We start from the raw sequence: 16,175 nt of genomic DNA, 5'->3' as shown, positions 1-16,175 counted from the left end.
CTATTCCTTATTGAAACATGGAGTTAATTGAGCGGATCTTCTCCAGCACAGGTGACAGGTGACTGATTACAATTGCAAAACTGAGTATATGCTTTTTTGGTGATACTTCTGTTCTTTACTCTTCTTTCCACAGATACCAAAGAATCTCCTTTATTATGTGTGTTTTCTAACATTGTTTCTACAGTTCAAAACACAGTGTAACTCACTGCACTTCACAGAAATTCTTACCTTCTGCACAATATTTTTATCTTTTACTAATGTACTCAATAGTACCCTTCTTAAACTTCCTGTCACAAGTGGGGTCCCCTAGGGATTGATATTGGGCCCAACACTGTTTAGTATCTTCATAAGTGATCTCGAGGATGGGATCAAGTGCATTCTGATGAAGTTTGCAGATGATACCAAACTGAGAAGGGAAGTATACACTTCAAAAGGGACAGCCACCCTGCAGGAAGACCTGGATAGACTGGAAGAGTGGGCTAACAAGAGCTTTATGAAGTTCAACAGGGACAAGTGTAAGGTCTTGCACCTGGGAAAACACAACCCAGGAGTGCAGCACAGGCTGGGATCTACCCAGCTGGGGACCTGCTCTGTGGAAAGGGACCTAGGGGTACTGGTGGACAACAAAGTCAATATGAGTGAACAGTGTGCTGCAGCAGCAAAGAAAGCCGACAGGGTGCTGGGTTGCATCAATAAGAGCATCACCAGCAGGGATGAAGAAGTCATTATCCCACTCTACTCAGCACTTTTCAGGCCACACCTGGAATGCTGCGTTCAGTTTTGGTCCCCACTGTGCAGAAAAGATGTGGACAGGCTGGAGAGGGTCCAGAGGAGGGCCATCGGGATGATCAAAGGACTAGGAAACCTGCCATGTGAGGAAATGCTGAGAGAATTGGGTTTGTTGAGCCTTTAGAAAAGGCTTCAGGGTGCCCTCATCACCATGTTCCAGTACTTAAAGGGTGGCTACAAAGCAGATGGAGACTCCCTTGTTACAAGGAGTCACATGGAAAAGATGAGGGGTAATGGGTGCAAGTTACTCCTGGGGAGATTCTGATTTACACTAGGGGAAACTTTTTCACAATGAGAACAATCAGCCATTGGAATAATCTCCCCAGGGAAGTGGTGGATTCCCCAATATTGGGCACTTCTAAGATTCGTCTGGATGGGACACTGGGCCATCTTGTGTAGACAGAGCTTTGGCCAAGTGAGGTTGGACCAGATGATCCTTGAGTCCCCTCTAACCTGGTATTCTATAATTTCTATGATTAAACCACTATCATCATTTTGCAAAAGAATGACATCCTTAAGACAGTATTTCATGATGTTGCAAATGTGGGGATTTTAGTAGGCCTCCCTCTGTACCTGGATGAGCAAGCAGCCACGTGGTACTGAGCTGCCGGCTGAGGCTAAACCATGACACTGTGAAAGAAGTTTCCCAGAAGTACATATTTTTTTTAGAATCCATTCTTGAACATACACTTTCTTTGTGCCTTGCACTTATTACAATGAGTTATTTCTTCCATGATAAAACTTGCAGCTGGAAGCAATTAAACACTATGGAGCTACTTCCTATCAGAAACTGGGGTTTTAAAGGTACCATAAATAAAAATAAGTGCAGTATTAAAAATGCAATGTTACTAAAATACACAGAAACTCTTTTTATATTTGAAATAAAGTTATCCTTCTTTTCAATTAACTGCCTCTCCTGAATCAGGATACTAGCATTAAATGTATTATGCCTTCAACTAAAAGGTATTAGAATTAAATTTAGATTGTTAAACCTACAATTTTTTGTATTCTCTGTAAGTAAGTTCTACTGAACATCAAAAATCCATTGCTCAAAATAAAGACAAATGCTTGATGAGGCTGTTTAAAATCAAAGCTTGAAGCATAGGAGTCAGAGATGAAAAAGGTCAGCTGCCCTATTTTTAAGTCTTGAGCAACAAGGATTTTTTATTATTCTTCAGGAGATGAGTCCATTGTCACTCAAACTTTTCCTTATTAACTCTAAGTGTAATCATGCTTTATAATCCTTCAATTATAAAACTTAGAGTCAACAAGGCAATGCCATGCATGTATAACATCCTTCAAAGAAGGACATCGGGGATCAATATTCCTTAATCCACTGCCACCCCAGAGTGATTAATTATAACCATGTCTGTGTTCAGCCAAGAGCTAGTGGTAGGTACACATATTTATCCCATTTATAAACTAAGTAAACTTAACAGACTGATATAGCATGAAAGGCCTTATGCAAGTTTAAGACATTTCCCACTGAGGGATAACATCCCAATAGGAAAGAAAAATACTTTCCAGGACAGAAGCTCCCGTTAGCCAAGTAAATTGAGCAGCTGGCTACTTCTTTAACAAAAGATGCCTCTGCATACTTAAGAGAACCAATTTAAGAATAACCAGACTGTCTCTTACAGTAGGACAGAAAGATTAAGCTTCAGAAGAAAGTGTTCTCTTGAACTTCTGGAAGACTTCACAAGGAGACTGGTAGTATGAACTAACATATTTCATTAAATAGAAGTAATCTGAGCCAATCCTAGAAATAAGAGAAGTTAACTGAAGGCAAGTTGCAAGAGTTGTTACTAAGGATATCTAGTAGAAACAGTCTTTTGGGCAAAACCCCTGACTGAGGTTCCCAAGTAGGCTGTCTGCAAGAAATGCAAACTAAGGTTTAAGGTAGGCACACAGACTAACTTAGGTTCTTTCAAGGATCTGGTTCAATATAGTAATTATGTATTTCTAATTTTCATAATATCATAGCCAACATGGGACTGCATTCCCAAATCAAGTTAAAATCAGGGATCTGCTACAGTTAAATGGAGATCCAAAGACTGTGATAATGCAGCTGATCGGAAAAATAAATAAATAAATAGCAGATGTGAAAGTGTGGCAGTAATCCCAGGCAGATGTATCAGTTTACATGAGTCATAGTAACAGTGGAATGTGACTACAGGAGAAGTTCACATTAAAATTTTGCCATACTCAGGCTTTCCACAAGTCTTACCAGGGCAAGTGGTAGAATGGAGGGACAGTGAAATAAACTGTTCCGATATATTCAATAGTTTTCTGAAACGTTCTAAGAAGTCAGTTCACAATTAATGTTGAAAAAGTCAAAACCTATTGACTTGTTCACTGAAATAGTCATCTGAGTCTTATGTGTAACAAATATCTTCCTTCAAATATAAATTAGCCAATCCACTTCACAAAGGCTCTACGGGCCAACTGAAGGCTGAGATGCTAGCACATATGTCATATTATTTCAAGCTTCATAGTACACATACTCTATGTTATCATTCTAACATCAGTTTATATCACTTTTTGGTTGGACTAGAAAATATTTGAGGAACAGGATATCTATCTTGATATCATAGAGCAGTACAAACAGATTCTCAGTTGGTTCCTTTAAGCACAAATGTAATACGAGCAATAACATCAGGTTTTTATACACTATTAGTAGTTATTCACACAATCAATTCCCCACCTGAAACAAAACCAATAATTTAAACTAAAAAAAGAAAAATCATGAAAATAGTAAAACTATATTTGAAAGCTTAAGTTTTTTCAGAGAAATTCAACATTCTTATTTCCCAACTCACATTTTTGTGAGCACTTTCAAAAATCTCACTTTCATCAGGTAAATGCAAATTTTAAACCATTTTCCTTTTAGCTTCTCCGTGGATGATAAATCTCAGAATTAATGACTAACAAAAAATATTACTGTTTTCACAATAGTAAAGGCTACTGTGCTCTTATATTTCCTGACTGAAGAGAGGTTGAGAATAATTGCTATATTATTTTCCTCTTTGGCAACTGCTCAAGACCACTCTTTTAAAGATACTAGGCTACATGAGAATGTGGCTTGAGACCACATGCCGATTTGAAGATTCTTGTTAGATCCTTTCTCTAATTGGGCGATTATGATGAATTATTTAAATTATTAACTAAAATAATTGACATTTTAAAAATTCATCTTTGACTTGTTAGTGCAGTATAACTGACTGGTTTTTTGACTGCCAATATGCACATGCAATTGAGCTGTAGAGACCTCAATTTCTTCCCTAAGAAATTTAAGTCAAGAAATCTTACTGGTTTCATTTAACTTTATAAGACTGCCCATTTAAATTTCACCTTCATGTGTCTTACACACCTCTAAATGAATACACCAAAGGACAGAATCTCTTATTATGCATTGCACTGTTGAATTAAAGAAGACATACCATCCTTCATTAGCTGACGACTTAATGTGACATTTTTAATGCTATAGTTTACAGGTGCATCACAAAAGTTGTGGTTCATCAGATGGGAGCTTTAGCACTTTAGGGAGCAAGTTTGATGTCTCACTACTAAGGGACACGGTGACAAAGACAGGAAGTATTAGCAAGGAGGTGGACCCAAGTTAAAATCATAAACCAGCTTCCAACAACTTTAGGAGTTGGACACAAAAGCCCATGGCTGGGTCCCCCATCTTTCAGACTTAATCACAGTCATCTGACTAAGGAATATGGTTTCCACACAGGGAGCCAGGGTCCTGAAGTTCAGCTGCGGTAAGAACGAGTGTTGCCAGGCCAAACTCCATTTATTGTATATAGCTTAAAATTCTTAAACGATCAACTGAGCACTTGCTGAAGAGTTGGACGCATAGAGAGTGGGTAGCATAACTACATGTTGCAACTAGTACTCTTAACAGTTGTATTATTGAGAAGGGAGCAATTATTAGGTGCTATATGAACAATACATATGTAGGGGACAACTTAGAAAACAAGATGTCTTAGATAACATGTGATTTAGATGGCATAAAACAGCATAAAATGTTACATGACAGTGATTCACTAGACAAGACCACTGGGACTAGATTCTCTTCTCAGCACCAACTGCTCATGGATATTTGAGAATATCCAAGGAACCTGAAGGTGCACAAGTCCATGGGACCTGATGAGATGGATCCACAGGTCCTGAGGGAACTGGCAGATGGAGTGGCCAGGCCATCATATTTGATGAGTCCTGGCAGTCCAGCGAAGTTCCCGCCAACTGGAAGAGGGGAAAACATAACCCCCATTTTTAAAAAGGGAATAAAAGAAAGACCTGGGGAACTACAGGCCAGTCAGTCTCACCTCTGAGCCTGGCAAGATCATGGAGCAGATCCTCCTGGAAACTATGATCAGGCACATGGAAAATAAGGAGGTGACTGGTGACAGCCAACACAGCTTCACTAGGGGCAAATCATGCCTGACAAATTTGGTGGCCTTCTATGATGGGGTTACAGCATTGGTGCACAAGGGAAGAAAAACTGACATCATCGACCTGGACTTGTGCAAGGCATTTGACACTGTCCCGCACAACATCCTTGTCTCTAAATTGGAGAGACATGGATTCAGTGGATGGACCACTCAGTGGATAAGGAATTGGCTGGATGGTCACACCCAAAAAGTTGTGGTCAATGGCTCTATGTCCAAGTGGAGAACAGTGACGAGTGGCGTTCCTCAGGGGTCGGTACTGGGACCAGCTCTGTTCAATATCTTTGTTGGCGACATGGAGAGTGGGATCGAGTGCACCCTCAGCAAGTTTGCCAACGACACCAAGCTGTGTGGTGTGGTCGACACACTGGAGGGAAGGGATGCCACCCAGAGGGACCTTGACAGGCTGGAGAGGTGGGCCCGTGCGAACCTCATGAAGTTCAACAAGGCCAAGTGCAAGGTCCTGCACATGGGTCAGCGCAATCCCAAGCACGACTATAGGCTGGGCAAGGAATGGATTGAGAGCAGCCCTGAGGAGAAGGACTTGGGGGTATTGATTGATGAGAAGTTCAACATGAGCCGGCAGTGTGCGCTTGCAGCCCAGAAAGCCAACCATGTCCTGGGCTGCATCAAAAGAGGTGTGACCAGCAGGTCGAGGGAGGTGATCCTGCCCCTCTACTCCCCTCTTGTGAGACCCCACCTGGAGTACTGCGTCCAGCTCTGGGGGCCCCAGTACAGGAGAGACATGGAGCTGTTGGAGTGAGTCCAGAGGAGGGCCACGAAGCTGATCCGAGGGCTGGAGCACCTGTGAGGACAGGCTGAGAGAGTTGGGGTTGTTCAGCCTGGAGAAAAGAAGGCTCTGGGGAAATCTAATTGCAGTCTTCCAGTACATGAAGGGGCCTACAGGAAAGCTGGTGAGGGACTGTTTATCAGGGGGTGTAGTGACAGGACAAGGCATAATGGGTTTAAGCTGAAGGAGGGTTGATTTAGATTAGATATTAGGAAGAAATTCTTTAGTGTGAGAGTGGTGAGGCACTGGAACAGGTTGCCCAGAGAGGTTGTGGAAGCCCCATCCCTGGAGGTGTTCAAGGCCAGGTTGGATGGGGCTTTGGGCAATGTGGTCTAGTGGAGGGCGTCCCTGCCCACAGCAGGGGGGTTGGAACCAGATGATCTTTGAGGTCCCTTGCATCCCAAACTATTCTGTGATTCTATGATTTCAGCAAGTCACCTAATCTCTTCATGATTCAGGGCATCCTGTGAAATCAGGTCCATTATACTGACTCCTGCATAAAGGGCTTTGAAGTAAATCAGATGTAGAAAACCTCCACATTCGATAGCTTTAGATGCTTTTTACTTCCATCATTTTGGTGAGTTTTCTGACCTCACTTTTAGTAGACTAGAATATTCTGCAGCAAAGAGCTACACAGTTTCATTAAGCTTATTGTAAAGAAACTTTTTTTTGTTATGTATGTTTCTTCTGATCTCACTCATGTTCCCTAATTCTCATATTCAAAGAGACAATGGGGTTGATTTTGTTTTTAACAGGGTATACACATGGAGACACGTTGTCTCCAAATGCAGAGCAGATGTTCAGTGGGAAAATCTACTCTTCCGATTCAGGATGCAAGCAGATTATTTCAGTCAATGTGTGAGAAATTTGCTACCATTGAAGCCTGTCTCATGGGTTTCAGCTGGGCTCTGTTGCACATGAGGGAACATAAGTCCTACTGTAATAATAATAGAAAATAACATTATTAATAACGTTAGAGTTCAGAGTGAGTCCCATATTTTAGTAAGGGTAGGTGTTAGAAGAGGTGTAAATCTCTAAGCAAGCCTACAAATACTAGCCCAGAGATCAATTTCAGTATGAAAAAACCACTATGCTAATTCTGCCAGACCTTGGAACACACTGACAGAATGGATTTAGACCCTCATGTGCCATGAGGTCTACTCTGACAGTCCATCAGTTGCAAGTTTTCTCTAGATCTGGCTATCCCAGACCCAGAAACAATGATGCAGTCATACCACTAACAGCAAAGTTACACATGTAACCCCCACAGAAGCTGCTAAATACGAAGGACACCAGCTCCAAAATGATCAAATAAGTACCTGCCCTCCAGTACTGTTCATGCCAGAACCAGCAGGAGGAAGACCCTATTAGAACACAAGGTTTCCTTCAGGAGTGACTGCTTTCAGGACAGCCAGCCTTGAAAGGTTACATGTGCCAAAGCTCCAAACTTTATATTGAAGTTAAGGGAAGCCTTTAAAAATACAGACACAGATGCACAAGTCACTGCTGCCAGCTGTATTTTGTAGGAGGAAAACCAGCACAATAATACCTGCAACCTCTAAGATGCACAGATAGATGTAGATTTAGCATCTGGACTTCCATCTTAGCCAGCATGGTCAGTTCCAGATACTCAAGGTTATACAAGCCTACAAAACCAGACATATCCTACATAAAAAAAATCCTTTTAGAAAGAGCCCTAGCAAAAAGATTGCTAGTTCCTCAGAAGCAAAACCAGTCAGTTAAAGAATGGGAAAAGTAATGTAAAGGAGCTGGAGGCAGGAAAGGGAGGCTCTGCTATTTGAAGCAACCCCAAACACAGTGGAAGTACTTCATATAATGCAGATTAGTAAACGGTAGCTTAGTTAAGACGATGTATGAAAACACACAGCGACCGATTTTGTACTTAATCATGGATTTAAAGCATGTGTACTTTGATATAAAAAGGGTAACAGTTTAACAGGCAAGGGAAATCCACTTGGTGCATGAAAAGCTTGCTAACTGACCCATATACAGTAAGAGTACAGAAACAGCTGAGGAAAACCACCTCTGGCATTCCTCCCGAAGCAGAGCCAAGGTGCTGCACGGATCCCGTCGTGCTCAGTAACCTGACAACACTTGCATCACTTGTGCTCTGTTACCGAGGACTGCACCGGTTGGTTACATCCACCTACACCTACTGAAACAAATTAAGTACTACACTTGACAGTGTAACACTACTATGTTATTAATTATATCTCCTCAGAGATGTTTTACATTAGCTTACTTTATCTGCAGTAAGCCTGTAAAGAATTACAACCACTCTGCAAAGCCATAGCAAATTGAGAAGTTGAGTTTAACTTCTCAGTTTCTTAAAGCTTGAGATTCTGATTTCAACTTTAGTAAGTCATCATCATTGGTACACATAACAATGAAATACAGTAACGTAGTTAGATCCGAGATCTACTGAAACTGTCATAGTAAGAAATAACACTCCTCACAAGCACATTTTTGACATCAAATTATTTACTATGAGTTGGTAATTCATAAGATAAGTTGGGTTCTTAGTAGTATTTCACTAGCTTCAGTGAAAGCTAACAGTGCTAAGGACCCATGAGAACCTACTCTAACATTTTCAATAAGCAAAATCCAAACATTACAGCTCAATCCTTAAACCTCACTATAAAAAAAAGAAAATTAAATCATTAAAAAGTAGTAAAAAGCCATTAAATCTAGAAAATTATTAAAACTAATTGGAATAAGTTCAAAAACACTTAACATTGCACTTAATCTATGAAAGTCATATTTGAAATCTATTTTTCATTAGGGTTTCCCACATGTTCAATTGCACACACTTAGAAACTTCTGACTTCCGTGCATGTACAATCTTTACATCTATATTCTGATTTTAGTGCTGAAAATTCCCCTCTTTGAAGCTTAAGTATTAAAATTTCACTTAAACTTCCACCATCTTGCACATATGTCCATATAAATTAATATTAAAGATACTTTTTCATTATTAGAAGTTAAAATTGATACCTGGCAATATCAAATTAATCTGGGGTAATAATATTTTTATTTCATTAAGGAATAACTGTATTAGATGTCTGGAGTTTCCAACATACATTTAACACTAATATACCAGAACCATGGTGTAAAAACTATCTAATATGCAGCCCTTTTCCCTCCTACCCCACTGCACCCAATATACTCATAATTTGACAGTTTGTACCTTTATCACACAGCTCTCCACCCACCAGTTGCTTCAGTTTTCCCTTTCACACACATTCAATTTCCTATATTCAGTGTCAGACAAAGCTAAAGAACTTCAAACTGGGCTCCACCAGGAAAATGAGATCTTTCTTTGGCTCAGAGCAAATTTGGACTGAAGCAAATCTAGAAATTCATATGACATTTCACTTACTGTCACTTCAAGAACTTGCACATTACTGAATGAGGTTACAGTTCCAGACTTAGACTGGGGCTTCTGTGTAAGCTGATGTTTATGTTTCTTTCAGGTGTCCAATAAAGCTCAAGAAGCTTGTACATTTGAAGACAGATCAGGTATGACTGCAAAATTTTCAACCATACCCTTTTCTAGAAGTATCCTTCTAAAACAACCATGCAGTTTTCATCTTTTTTTTTAAGGGAATGATGGGGTGTCAGTAAGAACAGGGATAGGTAACTGATTTAAACTGAGTTGTTGCAATTTACACAAGACATAAGTGAAATAAAAAATAATTTATGACCTAGCAACAGCAGAGAGGACAGAAAGTCTTGGGTGTTTGCTGCCAGGCTTTTAAAAATCCCTGGGGAAAGGCTGTAATGCTCTCCAGCCAAACACTCTGGGTTTTTTCACCCCTCATCCACAGGAAAAAAGATTTTTCTCCAAGTTTTAAGGATATGGAGTTCAAACTTCCAATACTGCAAAAAAAATGTAGTCCAAAATGATCACATAGTCTAAGAGATCATGTCCTTTTTCAACATACTAATAACCCAGATAAAATCCAAAGACAGCAGGAATGGGGCTGATATTCTGGTGTCAATGTCTACACTGCAAACAGTTGCCCAAACTTTTTCATGGGCAACAGGGAGAAGTATGTTCAGTGAACAAGTCACATAACTAAGTAAATACCACTCCACCTCCTCTATACGCAGATCCTGTAAACAGAGTCCAGACACTTCAGATATGAAAGTCTATTTAAGTTCATGCATCTTACTTGGAAGAGAAACATATCAAGACTAACCCTCTGATAAACTTCACATCCACAAGAAAATTCAAGATTTGAAGTAAGGTTGATGGGAAGAACACGATACCAACAGCAGTTTCTCCATGTTGTTGATAAAGGACTACAACAGACTGAAACTACCAGCATATTCAGCACAGGCAATGATAAAGTTATCATTTATTCTTCCTTCCAAAAGTACTGAGTCCTGGTATGGGCAAAGCGTACCTTACCACTCCTCTGGCACTAAGAACCAACTTCTACTGTGATTGATGCATTCACAGTCTAATAGTCCACAGTCTGCAATACAGGAACATATCACTAGTCAATAATTTGCCACATCTCCTGATTTGCAAAGTCAACTCTGTACCACTGCAATCAGCAGTGCTTATGTGTCAAGAGCACTAAGTGATCTTCTGTTTCAAACTCTGCCTCTCCCCTCCCTTGCTGGTACCAAGGTAACCTTATTACTGTGCCACACTCCTCTCTTCCTTTTAATATATTTTTCCCCAGAGGAAGCTCTGGGCAGTTAAACTGCAGGATGCCCTGTGCCGTAAGCCCAGCCCCAGGGCTTTGGCTCCCCACGCATAACCCCCTTACTCAGCTCAGCCCTGAGAGCTCATCTAGCAGCAGAGCGGGCATCTAGGATGGGGTCAGGACAGTGGGGGAATTTGCTCTTCTCCTCTTTGTCTCCCTGTCCTGGTTCTGGCAAGGATAGAGTTAATTTCCCAAGGAGCCAGGACAGGTGACCCAAGCTGGCCGGGGGCTATTCCATACCATGTGACATCATGCTCACCACAAAAGGGGGCCAGTCAGGCAGGGGCGGGCTCGGTGTGGCTCCGAGATGGGCTGAGTGTTCAGTAGTGGGATCAGTAAATTGTTCTCTGTTATCACCCATTGTTACTATCTGTTATCAGCACTGTTGTTGATTGTTTGCCTCTCCCTTGCTGTCCCAATAAACTGCCCTTATCCCAACCCACAGGCTTTGCCCTTGTTTTTCCCATTCTCCTCCCCATCCCACTGGGGGAGGGGTGAGCAAGCAGCACATGGTGCTCAGCTGCCAGCTGGGGCTAAACCACATCACTCTGCTACAGGTGTGCCTGGCCTTCTGCCCTTTCCCTCAGTTCACAGAAATCCTGCCAAAGAGACCAAGGATCTGGACTCAATCAGATCACAAAAGAGAAATGGAAACAGAGACCTCTGGTCTCCTCAGACTATGACCAGAGACTGAAACTACATTGCAGCAGCCCTGAGTCTTTTACATGGTTCCTACCTCTTCTCAGACTGCTTCAGGGACTGTGCCTTTTCTCTCTACCTCAGGTTTTGGAGTAACACTGTCAGCACCTCTGCTGCCTCCTCTCCATACAGAGAGCCCAGTCGGACTTGCAGCCTGACAGCAAGACCAAAGTAAAAACTGTCTCTTCCCTTTCCTCAGGTTTTGAATAAACTACAAAGACACACACACAAAAGCAGATGAGAAGATACTGCCAGAACCGTAAAAGCATATACAGAAGCCTCACTAACCACACAGTCCAATATAGAAACCAAATCCATCCTATCCCCTCCCACTCACCCATCTCTGCCTAGTGTCTACCCCTTGACTCTGGATTATGCCCATCCTTCCAGGGATCCTTCATCCAGAGGACCTGCATGTGTGCAGGCATGCAGGTGAGGAGGGTAGGCAGGGGAGTTACAGCAAACTATTGGCATCCCGAGCCCTTCACAAGAAGGGTGTTGCTCCTTCCTCCTCCTCGCTGGGGGAAGCAGGGATGTCGAAGTTTTCTCCCTCCTTTGTCCTGGCTGCTAGGTAGCTTTCTCTCCCCTCGACATTGCTCAATGTGGCTCAGTCTCTCTTTGGACCACCAGGTCAGTGGGAGGCACCTTACACTGTTACCCTTCTGGCTTGTGCAGATTTATTTTCCTACAGTATGAGGATTTTTTTTTCCTCCAGTCCATTCTTTTATTCATAACCTATGGCACTGCTAAATTTGGTTTTATACATTTTTTATATAAAGACTTTTGCAATTAATCCTTGTCTCCTCAACTTAAAATTCACCACACAATAGGAAGAAATAATTCTGTTAATATTCTGAGACTGGAGAAGTACTAAAGAACTAAGTACAAGAGAGCTGTTTTCAGAGCAGGAGTACTTGAAGCACATTTTTATTTCTTTAAATTGTACTTGTGTTCATAACAGTCCTGCTTCTATACACAATGATTTTCATGGTGTTGTAGATGTAAGTAATCCTCATAATCCTCAGCTGAGCTGGAACTCAACTAAAGTATGGTAGAATGAAGCAAATAAATCCTAGTAAACTGATATAAATTATTCCTTATAATTTACAATTTGTATGCAGTCAACAGGGAAAATTAATACTTATTTATCAAATTTGATTAGATGCCTCATATCTGTAATTAAAGGTAAGTGTTTTGGATTTTAAATTTATAATCTTGTTAATTTTAAGAACCATCCATCAAGGAGGATATAGCTTGGCCTGTGAACTTTTTATATTCTCCAGGGTCTCCACACAGATAGGAAACTTTTGCTTGGGACTGTATATCAGATCACCTCCCCCATCCACCTGCTTCATAGTGCATGGGTATGAATGCTTAATTTGGGTGCCAAACAATGATTTTTGTGGATTAAGCCCAGCAGGCAGCTCAGCCCCACACAGCCACTCATTCACTCCCCCCACAGTGGAATGGGAGAGAAGGGGAAGAGTAATAGTGAGAAAACTTGTGGATTGAGATAAAGGCAGTTTAACAGGGAAAGCAAAAGCTGCACACACAAACAAAACAGAACGAGGCACTCATTCACTACTTCAGTGAATGGTGTTCAGCCATCCCCAGGAAAGCAGGGCTCCATCACATGTAACAGTTACTTAGGAAGACAAACACCATAGCTCCAAACATCCCCTCCAGTTTTTATTGCTGAGCACATCATATGGTGTGGGATACCCTGTGGTCAGTTGGGGTCAGCTGTCCCAGCTGTGTCCCCTCCCAACTTCTTGTGCACCCCCAGTGTACTCACTGGCAGGGTAGCAAGAGAAATAGAACAGCATTGCTCAGCAATGTCTAGATCATCCCTGTGTTATCAACACTATTTTCATCACAAATCCAACACATAGCACCATATGTGCTGCTATGAAGAAAATTAACTATCCCAGCCATAAACCAGCACAGCACCTAATGAAGTTATATTGCCACAGACTGCCTGGTATTTTACAGGACCTGCAGTAGACCTAGGCTGCTCTTGAAGAGCCTCCAGAAGCCCAGCTAGATACCTTTGGCATCTCATATGATGTTAGGTATGTGTAATCAGGCAACAAATTTGTTGCAGGTCCTAAACCACTGCAGTTTACAGCACAGCACTCTATCCTGTTCAGGAGTTGACTCTTAAGAACCATAGAAAACATATGTGGAATAAGCACTCAGGAAAACCAAGTTAAGTCCCACCCTACAACTGGGAGAGCCTTTTGCCAGACTGGAAGCATAGCAGGAACAGTTTATTAGAAATAGTTGCATGTATTTTACTCATTGGTTCAGAGTGTTAACTTTCAATTGACATTTTTGCAAGTGGTTTTAGTTATGAGAGCATTTTTGTAAACAGTGACACTAAAAACGTAATGTGAAATTCACTCAGCTTGATGCAAAGCAATTTTAAAATGCCCTCGTAATAGCCATTAACTTAGATTTTTAATTGTGCAGAAAGCTTCTTTTCTGCAGAGATAATTATACAGAATTTTTTCACACATACTAATACAATTGAAAGCCAACTCTCGGATCTGCAACCAGATTTTTGCAGTGTTATGATCACATCACTGTAGAACACTGTACAGAATTAGCAGCTTTACTTTGTTATGCTTAGCTCATCACATCTACATGATGGAAAAGTGATCATGTCAACCCAAAGGCAATTAAATGACTATACTGACTTTAGAACTGAAAGCAATATAGCTATTTCAGGACAGCACTGAAAGTCCAGTCTGAGCAAAAATACTTAATCATGCCTGCATATTTGTACTATTTCTGGCATTTAATCTAACATCTATGTTGTTGCTCTGCATTATGTGCATGTACCAACACACTGGACGCTAGTTCAGAGAGCTTTACACCATATTCAATTTCTCAGGTAACAAGCTCAAGTTATTCAAACAACATTGACCAACACAGCTTGGGTAACTGGAAATACTGACTGATATAGTGAACTAACACATAAGAAATATCTCAAAGTTAAAAAAGCTGCAGACCAGTTTTAAAAATATGGTGTTCCACTATATTTAAAAAGTGAACCACTATGATGAAAAGAACCAAGCTGCTTTGTCAGTTCAAAAAAACAACCACAGCAGATGTCACTAAATCATTATCATTTATAGCAACATACTATTTTATCTAGGCACGCATACCTGTGTGTGTACATGTAAATATAGCTAAAATACACATCAAAGCACAAATGTTTCATGAACAACACTTGAAGTCATGATAACAAAGATTTGTGATCAGAAGTTACTTTAAGCTCATTTCAGAATTTCTACAAAATAAAAGTTTGTTGAACCAACTGTCATGGAAATAACAAGTTTCAGAGTACAACAAAAATAACATTGGTTCCAAAGCCAAGTCAATCTGCTTCCAACTTAACTACTAATATCATTCATCCATACAGAGATGTCATTTAGACCCTTGTCTTGGACCACACCAACTGTAAACTGTTCAGCATCCTCCACAAACTTGATAAAGGTGCATTCTCTCACCTTGTCCAGATTATTGATCAAAACAAGGGACAGGGTAGGCCTCAAGATAAACCCCTGAGGAACTCCATTTGCAGCTGACCTCCAGGTAGAATACAAACTATTAACCTCTCTCCTTTGGGCTCAACCATACAGTCATCACTCGGCCAAGCTATTACTCCACTCAACTACACTGCAGCATCCCACTTTGACTACAACAATACTCTGGTAAACAGGGTCAAAGGCTTTCCTAGTCATGGCAGAAAATAGCCACCACTCTCCCTACATCCATAAATCCAGTGGCAAATAATAGTCATAAAGGACAATCAAGTGAGTCAAGCTTGATTTACCCTTGGTAAATTCATGCTGGCCATTCCCCCATCACCTTCACATGGCCAGTATGTGTTCCATTCGCATCATGCTATTACTAGGTAAGTAGAGTGTGGTTGACCAGCCTCTAATTGAACTTCCATTGATATTCCCACTTACCCTTTAAGATGAGTGCAACATCTGTCTGCCTGTCTCCAGTCACCAAGGACCTCTCCTGGCCTCCATGACCATCCAAAGGTGATAGAGAACAGCCTCACAGTGACATCAGCCAGTTTTCTCAGTACCTTTCACAGCAAGACTTAACAGCCATAGGCCCTCACAGCAGCCTCTCTGCAACACCACAAATCCAGGCCTTAAATCCATGGCAAGCAGTAAACAATCACTTCCCTAGTCCTGCTGGCCACACTATTCCTGCTACAAGCCAGGATGCTGTTGGCCTTCTTGACCACCCGTGCACGCTGCTGGCTCATATTCAGCCAGCTGTGACCAACACCCCCAGGTCCTTTTCTGCTGGGTAGCTTTCCAGCCACTCTTCCTCAAGTCTGTAGCATTGCATGGGGTTGTTGTGACCCAAGTACAGGACAAACTTCTACCCAGCAACTCAGGGCTTTCACCACCCCTCATTTCCCACAAGTAAGACCACTGCTATCTCCACCAGGCAATCCCAGATCCAAACAGCAGCCATCTCCTCCAGAGTTTCATCTGGGTCACAACCCCCGATACACCCAGATAACATCCCTAGCCAGGGAACCAAAACCTGTAGGGCACCACCATCTGCACTCCCACACAGCCTATAGCAGCCCCTAGGCACTACTGCCTGCTGAAGCCTCTGGCTACCAACAACCACCTCACCCAGAACAAGATGCTCACTAACTGCCAG

This window comes from Balearica regulorum, chromosome 2 (assembly GCF_011004875.1).
Source record: "Balearica regulorum gibbericeps isolate bBalReg1 chromosome 2, bBalReg1.pri, whole genome shotgun sequence".
In the NCBI taxonomy this organism is placed as follows: domain Eukaryota; kingdom Metazoa; phylum Chordata; class Aves; order Gruiformes; family Gruidae; genus Balearica; species Balearica regulorum.
Note: the sequence above shows the minus strand (reverse complement) of the source record.